This window comes from Scyliorhinus canicula, chromosome 9 (assembly GCF_902713615.1).
Source record: "Scyliorhinus canicula chromosome 9, sScyCan1.1, whole genome shotgun sequence".
NCBI lineage: Eukaryota > Metazoa > Chordata > Chondrichthyes > Carcharhiniformes > Scyliorhinidae > Scyliorhinus > Scyliorhinus canicula.
The window spans coordinates 112,249,244-112,263,980 of NC_052154.1; the positions used below are offsets into that span (position 1 = coordinate 112,249,244).

A 14,737-nucleotide genomic window follows, 5' to 3' on the forward strand; every position below is an offset into this window, starting at 1 on the left:
TTCAGAATGTCCAAATTATCTAACTGCAAGTCTTTCGGGACTTGTGGGAGGAAACCGGAGCACCCGGAGGAAACCCACGCAGACACGGGGAGAACGTGCATACTCCGCACAGACAGTGGCCCAAGGCGGAAATCGAACCTGGGACCCAGGAGCTGTGAAGCAACAGTGCTAACCAGTGTGCTACCGTGCTGCCCGAACCGGGCTTGGCAGTGAGAGGCACAAATGCCCGGATGCGGCTTCCGGTGGCGGCCATGGAGTGACTGATCACATATTTGGTAGCTCCCGCTCATGGTGGTCTTTTAGTGGCCTTTGTCCCAGTTTGCAGCAGGAATTTTGGAGGTAAAAGGCATAGAAGTGAGAGCAGAAGAGAGTGACCCCTAGTTTATGGAGCGGCGGACCAGAAGTACCCGGAAAACAGCAAAGCAGTTGGCTGAGTCAGGTGAGGAGCTGGCAACGCACGCGGAGGTGGCGGAGGGGCAGGTGCCTGCCCTGCCGGCTCAGTGGTTGATGGAGCAGCTGGTGAGCTTCTTGAATGAGAAGTTCACCCAGCAGCGGAAGGAAAGTTTGGAAGAACTGGCTCTGGCGGTGAACTCGATCAAGGAGGTGGTTGACCGCGTGGAGACGAGACTGGCAGCCCAGGGACAGGCCACCCAGAGGTTGGAGGAGCAGACGGGGGAGCAGGAGGAACAGTCCACCTTGATAGCAGCTGATGCACTATCAATTACGACGAGACGAGAGTAGAGTGTAATCGAGGCTTTATTAAGCAGAGATGTGTAGCCTCCCGCAGCTGCTGCCGAAATGGCTGCAGCTCGGTGAACACACACATTTATACTCCGCCTACTGGGCGGAGCCAGCAGGCAGGGATCTACCCCCGTACCTGTAGTACAGGAGCCTTACCGTATTACATCTCATATGTGATATATACAAACAGTGGTGATTACCACATTCACCCCCTGTTAAAAAAGAGTCCTGCGGGGGTGGTGGAAAAACTATTTACATGTATGTGAGCATTGTTAAAGTTTACATTTTTGGGGGAAGTTCACAAATTTAGCCGATCGGGTTTCAGCACGGTGCTTGATCCGCCACTGGATCGATCCAGTTCCAGGACGGGTAGGAGGCCTGCGGCGGCTAAGGTGCTGAGGGGGTATATGGACCAGATGGGAGGGGTGGATCCTTGGAAGTTCGCGAGGCCGAGGGCTAGGGAATTTTCATACTTCTCCCATGTGCATAAGGCCTACTCCCGGATCGATTTTTTCGTTTTGAGTAGGGTGCTGATTACGAGGGTAGTAGACGCTGAGTACTTGGCGATAGCCATTTCGGACCATGCCCTGCATTGGGTGGACCTCGAGCTGGGGGAGGAGAGGGACCAGCGCCCGTTGTTGCGCTTGGAGGTGGGGCTGCTGACGGATGAGGTGGCGAGGGGGCGGGTTCGAGGATGCATCGAGAAGTATCTAGAGGCCAACGACAATGGGGAGGTCCGAGTGGGGAAGGTCTCGGAGGCGCTGAAGGCGGTGGTTTGGGGGGAGTTGATCTCCATTCGGGCCCACAGGGAGAGAGGGGAGCAGAGAGAAAGGGAGAGATTGGTGGGGGAGATGGTGAGGGTGGACAGGAGATACGCGGAGGCGGAGGCGTGGTTGACGGGATAAATAGGGAGGGAACAGCGTCTTACCAGCTCTGGGTGTATGAAGCTCTCTGTGCTCCCGGAGTCGAAGAGACACGACGTGTTGTACCCGTTGATCTGGACCTCCGTCATCGAATTTCTCAGATGCTTGGGGCGAGATTGGTCGAGGGTGACCGTGTTGAGTTGCGGGCCGCGTGGTGATGCCCGGGGGAGTCGAATTCTTCTGATCGGGCGTTCTGTCGAGTAGATGCCGCTGCGTTCTGGCGAGCTTGATGCAGGAACACTGCGCTGAGTTGCGGGCCATGTGGTGACTGCCCAGGGAGGTCGTACTCCTCCGATGAGCTGTTTGAGTCTGGGGATGCAGCTAGGGCCCGTGGATCGCACGTGGAGGGTGGTGATGAAGATGGCGTCCAAGATGGCGGCCCCCATGAATCGCACGTGGTCGGCCGCATGGTGGAGGTTTGCCAAGATGGCGGCCCCAATAAATCGCACGTGGCTGGAGGGGGTGGAGCCTGAGCGTAGGCTGCAGCGTTTCGGGCCCCGCGGGCCTGCTGGTGCTGGGGGCGATGTTTTTTGGACTGTTGGGGTGTTGAGGGCTGGGGCCCTTCTGCCGAGGCACACTCTGGCATAGTGGCCTTTCTTCCCGCAGCTGCTGCAGGTCGCGGATTGGGCTGAGCAGTGCTGCCACGGGTGCTGGCTTTGTCCACAGAAGTGGCAGGCTGGAGCAGTTGAATAACTGGTTTGGGGAGCTGAATAGTGGCAGGTTGGAGCAGTTGAATAACTGGTTTGGCAAGCTGAGTAGCTGGCTGGGGGAGCTGAGTAATTAGCTGGATAGTTTGAGTAGTCAACTGGGACAGTAGATCGGCCAGCTGTGGCAGCGCGATAGCTGAAGGGCCTTGCGGCACAGGCTTGGGGGGTCCTCAGGTCGGGGGCCCATGCCGGGTTAGCGGGGTCCGCGGGAAACGAGTTGAGGCTGCGGAAGGAAACTTCCATTGTGATAGCAGCCTCTACGGTAGTCTCTAAGCCCTGGGCCCCATTTTCTAATAGTCTCTGGCGTACATAGCTAGATCGAAGACCCGCTACAAAAAGATCCCGTACAGCGAGCTCCCTATGTTCGCCCGCGGTTACGGCCTGGTAATTGCAGTCATTTGAGAGATTTTTCAACTCGCGTGCAAATTCAGCTAAAGTTTCAGTAGCCCATTGTCGGCAAGTCGTGAACACATGGCGGGCAAAGACCTCGTTCATGGGCCTAATATACATTTTGTCCAAAATCGGCAGCGCAGCGGTGTAGGAACCGGCTGGATTTAGTTGTGTAGAAATTCTGTGGCTTACCCTCGTGTGCAGTAGGCTGAGCTTTTGTTACTCCATAGTTTCAGCGGTGCTGATTTCGGCCAGGTAGGCCTTAAAATATTTCAGCCAGTGGATCGAGTTCACCACACACGGTGTCAAGGGTGGTAGGATCCAGGGTCAATCCAGGCTGGGGACTCGCAATGTTTGAGGTTGCAGTGGAGCCGGGAGTGCAGGAGGTGAAAGAAGCCGGTGTTCTGGCCTTTGCGTCCCTAGTAGCCCGGCGGAGGATTCTTCTTCAGTGGAAGGATGCGAGACCCCCAAGCGTGGAGGCCTGGGTCAACGATATGGCAGGGTTTATTAAATTGGAGAGGGTGAAATTTGCCCTAAGGGGGTCAGTGCAGGGTTTTTTCAGGAGATGGCAACCATTCCTAGATCTCCTGGCAGAACTAAAAAATCAAAAGGTCAGCAGCAGCAGCAGCAACCCGGGGGGGGGTCTCTTTATTTTTGTTTTGGGTTGAATCTTTGCCAACGACATCTCAGCCAACCAGGGAGTTGATGCCATGTGGACAGGTGGTGCCTGGCGAAGAGTTTGTTGGTCTGCCGGGTGTAGTTCTCTTTCAGAAGCGCCATGGCCTCAGCGTAGGTGGGTGTGTCCCGGAAAAGGGTAAAGATATCGGAGCTCAGCCGTGTATACAGGATCTGGAGTTTGGTTCTGTCGCAGATCCGATGTAGGCTTCAAAGCAAGCTAGCCAGTGGGCGAAGGCCGACGTGGCGTTGTCTGCTTGAGGGTGCAGCTGCAGGCGATCTGGCTTGATGCGGAGGTCCATCGCTATAACATCTCTGCTTAATATATTGATGCACTATCAATTACGACGAGACGAGAGTAGAGAGTAATTGAGGCTTTATTAAGCCGAGATGTGTAGCCTCCTGCAGCTGCTGCCGAAATGGCTGCAGCTCAGTGAGTTCACACATTTATACTCCGCCTACTGGGCGGAGCCAGCAGGCAGGGATCTAACCCCGTACCTGTAGTACAGGAGCCTTACCGTATTACACCTCATGTACGTGATATATACAAACAGTGGTGACTACCAAGTAGCGGAGATGGGACTGATGCGAGGCCAGCAGAAGCGACTGCTGGAGAAAGTGGAGGACCTGGAGAACTGTTCTTGTAGACAGGACATCAGGATTGTGGGCCTGCCAGAGGGGAGCGAAGGAACGGATGCTGGTGCGTATATTGGGAATATGCTGGAGTAGCTGCTTGAGGAAGGTGCATTTGACCAGCTATTGTAGGTGAATCGAGCCCACAGGGCACTGATGCACAAGCCCCGGGGGGGAAGGGGGGGGGGGGGGTTGCATTGGTTCCTGGATAAGGAACTTATCATGAGGTGGGCCAGGCAGACGAGGCGATGCAACTGGGAAGGCGTCAAGATTCGTGTGTATCAGGACCTGGGGGCAGAACTGGTGAAGAGGAGGACGAGCTTTAATAAGGTCAAGTCGGCCCTTACAAGAAGGGTGTAAAGTACGGACTACTGTACCCGGCTCGCCTATGGGTGAAATATGGAGGCCGGGAGTTGTACTTTGGCTCAGCGGAGGAGGCAGTGGACTTTGTAAAAGCGAATGGACTGGCAAGAGAAGGAGGACCTAGAACTTTGATTTAGGGGAGGTGGAGTGAATGTACTGTGCTGTGAAAAACTTTGGGGTTTTGGGTTTCTTTTGTTTTATTGTTTTTCTGTTTTTTGGGGTTAGGCTGGTTTACAGTTCTTTGTTAAGGAATGTGGGTGGGTCTCTATGTTCGGACCTTGGGAGGGTTTGTTTGTTTTTACTTTCCTGCCTTTGTTTTGACTGTTTGCACTAGGAGTGGGGAGAGGGGAATCAGTGGGGAGTAGGATGCTAGCAGGGGTGGATTAACCATTAAGCAAAATAAGCACGTGCTTAGGGCATCAAGGGAAGGGGGCACCACAGAAATTTTCCATAGCCGAATTTACCATGGTCCATGGGCCATATGGTGCAGTACTGCAAATGGTGCAGCTGAACCAGGATCCGCAAAAAGGGGCCCCCACATTAAATGAAAAAATTACATACAGATATATACAATAATAACAAGAGCACTCAGAGAGTGCAGACCTCCGCCAAGGGTTATGAAATCGAAGGGGGAAAAAAAATCCTCCCCCCCCCCCCCCTCCCCACACATAAATGAAAGCAGGGGAAACTTTGTCTGCAGTCTGTGAAATTTGTATAAAATCTGTGGACCATGGTGATGGTGGTGAAATTATTCTGTCTGCAAAAGATGAAGTAAATCACAATGTAGCAAAGGATCCAGGGTTGTGGCTTGATTTCTCTGCTGATGATGTGGCTTATTGGATTGCTTGTGGACCCAGTGATTGTCAACACCACAATGGGCCATTTGACAAGTCTTACCGGCATTTCAGTAGTGGCAAACCAGTAAGGTATTGTTCGCAGAAACTTTTTGTTGGGACAAAAGCCAATGGTGAGAAATACAAGAGAGAGTGGTTACTGTATTCACCATCAGCAGGATCAGTTTATTGTTTTGTTTGTAAACTGTTTGCTCCTAAAAATTTCTCGAATTTTGTTATAAGAGAAGGGTTCAGTGACTGGCGAAATACTATTGTAATTGATAATCATGAAAAAAGCACTACTCACCGAGACTCTATGCTAACATACTTAACTCGCAGACAAGGTGCGGGGTTGGGGCAACAGTTGGAGAAACAAATTCAGGAAGAGTGTGATTACTGGGAACATGTCTTGAGGCGTGTCATAGCTGTTATTCGTACGTTAGCTGAACGTGGCTTGGCTTTTCGAGGAACAGAAGAAAGGTTTGGATCATTGCAAAATGGGAATTTTTTAGGGCTGCTTGAGCTCATAAGCCAGTTTGATCCATTTTTAGCAGGCCACATTTTGAAATATGGAAATTCTGGCAAAGGAAATCCTTCTTACCTGTCCAAAACCACCTGTGAGGAACTCATTCAACTAATGGCACAAAAGGTCCATGCGCTCATTGTTGACAAAGTAAAATCTTCTGGTTATTTTAGTTTGTCAGTTGATTCAACACCAGATCTATCACATATTGATCAGTTAAGTGTTGTACTTAGGTACTTAAAAGATGGACAGCCTATTGAACGCTTTTTAACCTTTCTGGAAACGAAAAGCCATACCGGTGTGGAAATGGCAAATCAGGTGTTGCAGTACTTACGTGAAGCTTGTAGGCTAAACTTTTCAAAATGTAGGGGTCAGTCTTATGACAACGCTGCTAACATGTCTGGGCGTTATAAGGGGATGCAGCAAATTTTTTTAGAAACAAACAAGTTTGCTATATATGTGCCCTGTGCAGCTCATTCACTAAATCTGGTAGGCCGAAGTGCTGTTGACTGCTGTCAAGAGGCAGTTAATTTCTTCTCTACAGTGCAGTTACTCTATACCTTTTTTTCAGCCTCAAGCAGCCGGTGGAAAATTCTTAAAGGTTGTATTGGAAATGAAAGTGTCTTAAAATCCCTATCTGATACCAGATGGGAGGCACATGCTATGGCAACAGCAGCAATTTTGAAATCTTTCCTTAAAATTTTAGAAGCATTAGAATATATAGCCGAAGACCAGTCACAAAAGGGAGACGCTAGAAGAGAAGCAAATAATATTGCAGATAAGATGCAAGAGCTAGAATTCGTTTTTATGTTGAAATTTTGGAATGAGATTTTGCAGAATTTTCACAGAGTAAGCCAAGTTCTACAAAATGAGGATGTGAACTTAAAAACATGTGCAGATCTGTATGTATCATTAGCTGACCAACTGTGCACTTCACGAGATGAATTTGAAAGATATGAAGCAGCTACAAAGGAAATGCTACAAGATGTTGATTACAAGGCAGCTACAACTCGCAAACGTATCAGAAAGAAGGTACCCAATGACGGAGATGCACCAGAAGTATATCTGAATGCCATAGATAAATTTCGTATCACCACCTTTTACACAATTGTTGACAAACTTGAAACTGAGATGAAAAGAAGAGGAGAGATATACAAAGAAATAGCAGAGAGATTTTATTTTCTAAGTGATGTGCCACATAATGTCACTTCATCATCTACTAACATTGAAAGGTATTCTCAGTGCTGTCAAAAGCTGATTGATGCTTACCCAGAGGACTTCAACAGTAATTTCTCAGCTGAGCTTCATCAGTTTCATTCATATGTGCGCCATAAGTTCAGTGCAACAAAAAATGTAAAAACAAGATTCAGTCATGCTGAACTTTATAAAATAATTGTAGAAGACAATATTGAGTGTGCCTTTCCAAATGTAGACATTGGCTTTCGTATATTTTTAACATTAATGGTCACAAATTGCTCAGCTGAGCGTTCATTTTCTCAGTTGAAGTATATTAAAAATCCCATCAGAACAACTATGCAACAAGGCAGGCTGGATGCCTTATCTCTATTAAGTATAGAAGCAGATGTGTTACATAAGATTAGTTTTGAGGATCTGATCAAAGACTTTGCAATTAAAAAAAGTAGGAGAAAACTTTTCAAATATAAATAAAGTGGAGGTATACAAAAATAAACATTATTTTCCATCTTACTGTAAGTTTTGTATAATTTCGATAAATAAAATTTTATTTTATGGTTTATTATTGTTTATATTTTGAATTACATATATATGGGGGCACCAAAATCTTTTAAGTGCTTAGGGCCTCTAAGGGTCTTAATCTGGCCCTGGATGCTAGGCGCCATTGGTGGCGACTGCCAGGCTAGCTGGGCGGGCTGGTTCACGGAAGCAAAGTAGGGTGTGAGCTGAAGATCTATGGAGGTGGGGGTTGGAGGGGGAGTGTGTGTGGGGGGTTTGGGTGGGGAGATATTTATACTGCTGACGGGGAGGGAACTTTCAAAGTGGAGGAGGAGGAGGGTTGATGACAGTAGTTACCCGAGGGCAGGCCAGGGGAGGTTTGGGACATGGCCCGAAGACTGGCCTAGGAGAGGTTATAGTTGATCGGCAGGGGAGGGGGTGTAGGGTACCCCCGTCCTGGCTGGTTAGGTAGAACATTCGGGGACTGAATGGGCCAGTCAAAAGGGTTAGCGCACTTAAGGCAACTGAAAGCGGATGCGGCCATGTTGCAGGAGACACATCTGAAGATGGGGGATCAGATTAGGTTAAAGAAGGGATGGGTTGGACAGGTGTTCCATTCGGGGTTAGACTTTAAAACAAGGGGGGTGGCGATCTTGGTTAATAAGGATGAACTGGAATTGGTTAATAAGGGGAACTGGAAGGAATGGCAATGGTGTTAGTAAATATTTATGCCCCGAATTGGGATGACATGGAGTTTGTGAGACGGGTACTGGGGAATATTCCGGACTTAGATTCATATCGACTGATTATGGGGGGAGATTTCAATACGGTCCTTGACCCAAGGTTGGACCAGTCGAGTTCTAGGTCTGGGAAGGTGGCAGCTATGGCGTAGGAGCTCCGGGAGTTCATGGAGCACATGGTGGGGGTCGATCCGTGGAGATTTGGGAGGCTCAGTTTTGGAGGAGGAGATGTGTGAGAGGCCATTCGGGGATACATAAGGACCAATGAGACGGGTGAGGTTTCGGCGGGGGTGGTTTGGGAGGCACTGCAGGAGGTTATTAGGGAGAATTCATCTCAATTCGGGCCCATAAGGAGAAGGCTGAGCGGGCGGAGTTGGACAGGCTGGGAGGCAAAATTTTACAGGTGGACAGGAGAAATGCTGAGTCTCCGGATGACGGGCTTTTGAAAGAGCGTCAGAGACTGCAGCTGGATTTTGGGCTCCTGTCCACAGGTCAGGCGGAGGGACAGCTGAGGAGGGTGAAGGGGGTCGGTTTATGAATATGGGGAGAAAGCTAGTCCAATGCTGGCGCACCAGCTGAGGAAACAGCCGCGCGAGAGATAGGGAATGTAAGAGATACAGAGGGGAAGGTGATTCTGGATCCGGCGGGGGTGAATGATGTGTTTTGGGAGTTTTACATTAAATTGTATAAATCGGAACCCCAAGCCGGGGAGGAGGGGATGAAATGATTTCTGGGGGGGGCTGGAGTTCCCGAGGATAGATGAGGAGTTGGTGGAGGATCTGGGGGCTCCTATCTGGCTTGGGGAGGTTATAGAAGGGTTGGGGACAATGCAATCAGGGAAAGCCCCGGGGCCAGACGCATACCCGGTTGAGTTTAATAAAATGTTTCCCGGGCTGTTGGGGCCGCTTTTGGTAAAGACTTTTAATGAGTCAAAGGAGTTGGGAGTACTCCCCCCTAAGGTTATCGCAGGCATCGATTACCCTTATTTTGAAACAGGATAAAGATCCAGAGAGCTGTGTGTGGGTTTTATAGGCCAATCTCCCTGCTAAATGTGGATGCAAAATTGCTGGCAAAGATTTTGGCCACATGTATAGAGGATTATGTCCCAGGGGTAATAGGGGATTTGTTAAGGGATGACACCTGGCGTCCAACATTAGGCGGCTCCTTAACGTAATAATGATGCCTGCGGAAGGATGTGAGGTCGACGTGGTGGTGGCCATGGTTGAGAAAAGGCCTTTGATCAGGTGGAGTGGAAATATTTGTGGGAGGTCCTGGGACGGTTTGGGTTTGGGCAGGGATTTGTGGATTGGGTCCAGTTGCTATACCAGGCACCGGTGATGAAGTTAAGGACAAACCGGGTGTGATCGGGATATTTTAGGCTGTGTTGGGGGATGAGGCAGGGATAACCACTCTCCCCACTACTGTTTGCCCTGGCCATAGAGTCTATGGCAATGGCGCTGAGAGCAGCAAACATTTGGCAGGGGATTTACCCCTTTACATAATGGGGGGAATTGCAGGAATTATGGGGATACTGGAGGAATTTGGTCGGTTTTCAGGTTACAAACTGAATATGGGCAAGAGTGAGGTTTTTGCCATCCAGGTAAGGGGGCAGGAGAGGAGACTGAGGGAGATGCCGTTCAAGGTGGTGGGATGGAGCTTTAGGTATCTAGGCATTCAAGTGGCACGGGACTGGGGTCAGCTTCATAAATTAAATTTGGGCAGGTTGATAGAGCAAATGAAAGGGGACTTCCGAAGGTGGGATATGCTCCCGCTGTCACTGGCGGGGAGGGTACAGACTGTGAAAATGACAGTCCTCCCGAGATTGCTGTTCATTTTCCAGTGCCTCCCAATTTTCATCCCTAAGGCATTCTTTAGGAAGATGAATGCGGCTATTTTGGGTTTTACATGGATCTTGGAAATATATAAGGAACAGATGGAGTGGGAAGGGGTCCCAAAAGGGGAGGTGAAGAGGAAGTTGGAGGAAGAGTTGGGAGGGTAGTTGGAAGTTGGGTTATGGGAGGAGGCTCTGAGGAGAGTCAATGTATCCTCGTTGTGTGCCAGGTTCAGCCTGATCCAATTCAAGATGGTCCACAGGACTCATATGACTGTGGCCTGGATGAGCAGGTTTTTTGAGGAGGTGGAGGACAGGTGTGGTCACTGTAGGGGAAGTCCTGCAGATCATGTATATATGTTTTGGGCGTGTCCGAGGCTGAGGGGATTTTGGCTGGGATTTTCGGATGTTATGTCAGAGGTCCTGAAAGTGAAGGTGACTCTGAGTTCAGAGGTGGCAATATTTGGAGTGTCAGAAGATCTGGGAGCCCAGGGGGGAAAGAGGCCGATGTTTTGGCCTTTACCTGCCTGGTGAGGAGATGGATTCTGTTGGGATGGAGGAGCGCAAAGCCTCCAAAGTCGGGTGTTTGGGTCAGCGACATGGCAGGTTTTCTTAGGTTGGAGAAAATTAAGTTCGCCTTAAGGGGCTACAGGGATTAGCTCGGAGGTAGCAGCTGTTCATCGACTTCTTCAAGGAAAATTGACCATCAGCAGGGGGGCGGGGGGGGGGGGGGATAACAACTTCTCCGTTGTTATCTTCAATTGTTCTACCCTCTTGGTACCACATTATGTTCTGTGTTATGGCCGTGATGCACACAGAACATCTATTTCTTTGACGAGTAAGATAGTTTATTAACAAGGTGAACACTTGGAAAGATAACTAACAAACTATAATACTAACGGTAACTAATTGAATTCAATGAATTTTTCTGCAGCTATTTCTAGTGCGACTGTCTTCTAGTATGACTTACTACAAACTGCCAGATCTCTTGAGTCACATGGTGGATCTCTATCGCCACCTGCTGGTCGGAGGTCGTATCGATCACTATGTACATTGATAGATAACTATATACATTGATGTACACATGCATATCACCACACCCACCAAAACCGAGAAACATGGGAACCCCTTAAAAACGATGACAGGCAGAGTTCAAAACTCTCTACGCAGGATGTTTTGTCTGTTTTCAAAATTCATTCGAGAGCCCAAAGACTTGTTTTTGGACTTTGAGCCCAAAGTCGACACATACCGACTGATCATGGGAGGGGACTTTAACTGTGTACAGGACCCACGGTCAGACAGGTAGAACCCCAAAACAGGGAGAGCTTTCAACTTGGCGAAAGAACTCGGCATATTTATGGAGCAGATGGGGGCAGTGGACACATGCCGTTTCAGCCACATAGGGGAGGAGTTCCCTTTTGTTGCGTGATTACTGTACCTAAGTAAATCACCTTTTCCTGTAAAATATGGGCCTTCTTGGGGTTCACTTTACAGCCAATTTGTTGTAGGAGTCCTAATAGTTCTTCGAGAAGCAAAATGTGCTCTTCCTTAGTGTCCGTCTGCAGAAGCAATTCATCTACATATTGGACCAGACAATCGGGTCGGGAAAATTTTGCTAAACCATTTGCCAGCTGTTGGTGGAAAATGGAGGGAGGGTTGTGGAAGCCTTGTAGAAGGCACGTCCACATATATTGCTGTCCCTGGAATGTGAAAGCAAATTTGTATTTGCACGCTTTATCCAATGGAATGGACCAAAAGCCGTTGCTAATGTCCAAAACCGACATTTTGTTTGACTGTAGCCCCTGTTTGAGCATGGTCTCGGGACTCGTGGCTACAGTGGGGGCTGCGGCTGGGGTTACTTTGCTTAGTGCCCGATAATCGATGGTCAGTTGCCATGATCCATTGGGTTTCCTGCCAGGCTAAATTGGGGAATTATTCGTGGAGGCTACTGATCGGAGTACGCCTTGGTCAGGCAGACTCTGTATAAATTTTGAGATTTATCCCTCTGCTTCTTGCGGAAAACCGTACTGCTTTTGGGGTCTGGGGTCAGGACCTGTAATATTCACCAAGCCGACGATCTGCCACAGTCATGCTTGTGCTGTGCAAATGCTGCTTTGTGTCGCTGCAGGACTTCCCTAACTTCTTTGTCCTGACTAATGGCTCGAGGGTCGAACCAGAAGTCTCCTACTGCACTAATCCTATTTTCATAATCTCCAACTGTGAGCGTGGCGGGGGCTCGTGCTGCCTTTGCCATTTTCCACACACATCTGTTTACCGGATCGAATGATAGATTGTGGGAGCTCATAAAGTCAATTCCTAAAATATTTTCGGCTGTCTGAGTAGGTCGACCAGAACTACGGGGTGTTTTGTTTTAATGTTCCCTATTTGAATGGCTACAGGGGCTGTGATGTGTCCCTGCTGTAAGTGCCCTATAAAACCGCTGAGAGTAATGGTGGCCGTGGTGGGCCATGTGTCTCGCTGAAACATTGTGGAGGAATTTATCGTGGTACGGGACCCTCCTGTGTCCCAAAGAAATTCCACGGGGTGTCCCCGGACTGTGCCTGCCACTACCGGTCTACCAGATTTGTCCCAAAGGGTGGCGCAGACCCAAGTTGGGGAGTCTGAACACTGTCAATCAATGCCATTCATATCTGGGGTATCAGAACGGACGCTAACACTGTGAATTGGCTTTGCCCTATTCCTATTTAGGGTGCCTGTCTGCTGGTTTCTCTGCTACTTCTGGGGCACATTGCACTCTCGTGCGAAGTGTCCTAGTTGGCGGCAATTGTAACACACCTGGGATTTGGTCTGCTGTGGGCCGTTCCTGCCCTCATTTACCCATGTGGGGTTCTGGTGCTTCCTAACTGGATGCATGTCTGCCTGCTCTTCCTCTGTTCCACCATATGCTGATTTACCTTAGATGGACTGCTCCCAAGCGCGGGACAATCTTTTCAAAATCCATTTCTCTTTGTGGGCCTCGTCTGAGGGGTTGTAATTTGCGCAAGCTCTCTGTCCTGCCTCTGTCGCATGAGAGACTAGGATGCGGGTCCATTTGGCCATATTATCTGGGGACAAATGGGCGTGGGCTAACTCTCCGAACATCGCAGTAAAATGTATCCACAAGCGTCCAGCAAACGCTGTGGGGTGCTCTGTCTTCTTTTGCCTACACTTGCTTAGGCCTTCTACAGGGTCTCCTTTGTTATAGCCGATCGCGTCTAGGATCGCTGTGTGCATTTCTTGGAGTGTGCCTCCTCCTACATTTTGTGGGTCGGGAAGAGCTGTCACGACTGAAGGGTCGAGGCTTAAAACTGTGAGCTTCACTTGCTCTCTTTCATCCAGGATGTACATGGTCGCCTGCTGTTTTACTCTTGCAAAGAACTGGTGGGAGTTTGATGTGGGTAGGAACGGTGTAATCTTCTCACACGCGTCCCTGAATTGAGTGACGGTTAATGGGGTCGTGTATAGGAAATCTGGGTCTCCGTCTGTTGTGGCCCTGTGCTGTGTGGTTACAGGATTCATAGGGGTGTGTTCTGCCTGTGCGGTCGGGGGTTGGGGTGCCTTTCGTTTCTGGGGTTTTTCCTGTGTACATGTGCCATGTACATATCTATGGGCAGTCTCATTTAACTCCTGCCAATCGGAGCCGTTTTCTTGGTCTAATTGGGCTCCAAACGTACTCTGGAACCCATTTTGGACAGAAAGCAAGGATTGCAATTCTGCAATTTGCTTCCGGCACTTTGCGTGATCTACCGAGCTCTGCCTTTGTTCCGTTGTGGAAGTGTGGAGTGCTCATAGGGCTGCTTTTAAATTGTTACACTGTTTCTGTAACTGCTCAACCTGTTGTTCGGTTTCCTGTCTTACCAAGACCGCGCGTTGCGTGCCTTGGTATGCTTTGTCATATTGGGACTGAAAAGTACACAAATGGGCGAGACAAGATTGGTGTGCCCGCTTGGCATCAGCCACCTCTTTGTCCCTCACCGCTAACTGCTCTCTCTCTCATATTCGCTCACATCTCCTTCACTACTTTTGTCTCTCTCTTCAATCTCTCTGTGGAGCGTCCTCATGACCTCCTCTGTGCCTCGCAATTGTGCCAAGCAGGGCACGATTGCCATCGGCTTGCGAGCTTTTTCTAAGCTCTTCTTATGAATCTCTGACAGGTTCCCCAACCAAGTATGCCCTATACTTCCGGGACCTGTTTAATCATTCGCGCAGAATTCGCTCCAATCCTTTCCCTTTGAGGTACTTTCTGATTTCCTCTTCCCAAACGGGACACTGTCGCTGCAACCTCGAATTCCTGGGGGTTCATAAGGTGTTCCATTGCCTTCATTGCCATTTCTATCGCTATCTCTGGGGTCTACGAATTTGGAACAGGGAGTGATAAAGTGGTGATGTAAACACGGGTACGGCTTACGCTAATTTCTGGCCTCCCAACAGTTTTACGCAACAAAATCTCTCAGGTTTACCTTATATCCCTGTTAGTACACATGCAAATAACACACTTCCGAATTTTGATGGTTTGATCAGTATTGGTCTTGCGCTTGTGGTTTACTTTTTCCAATTGGATTCTAATTCATATTTGGGTTCTCTCGGAGTCACTAGGCCACTTCTAGGACGTGTCCCGGCGGAGTCGCCACATTTTGTATTCTGGAAGTGGCCATCCCAGATGGCTGCACCTTCTTTTTCCAGGTA

The 14,737-nt window shown here is 49.1% G+C and overlaps 1 protein-coding gene across 1 annotated transcript in view; it reads left to right on the forward strand.

Moving 5' to 3' along the window:
• Positions 1-14,737, forward strand: part of f2 (coagulation factor II (thrombin)) — a 128,178-nt gene that overhangs the window by 76,591 nt on the left and 36,850 nt on the right. The gene's annotated exons all lie outside the window — the stretch shown is intronic.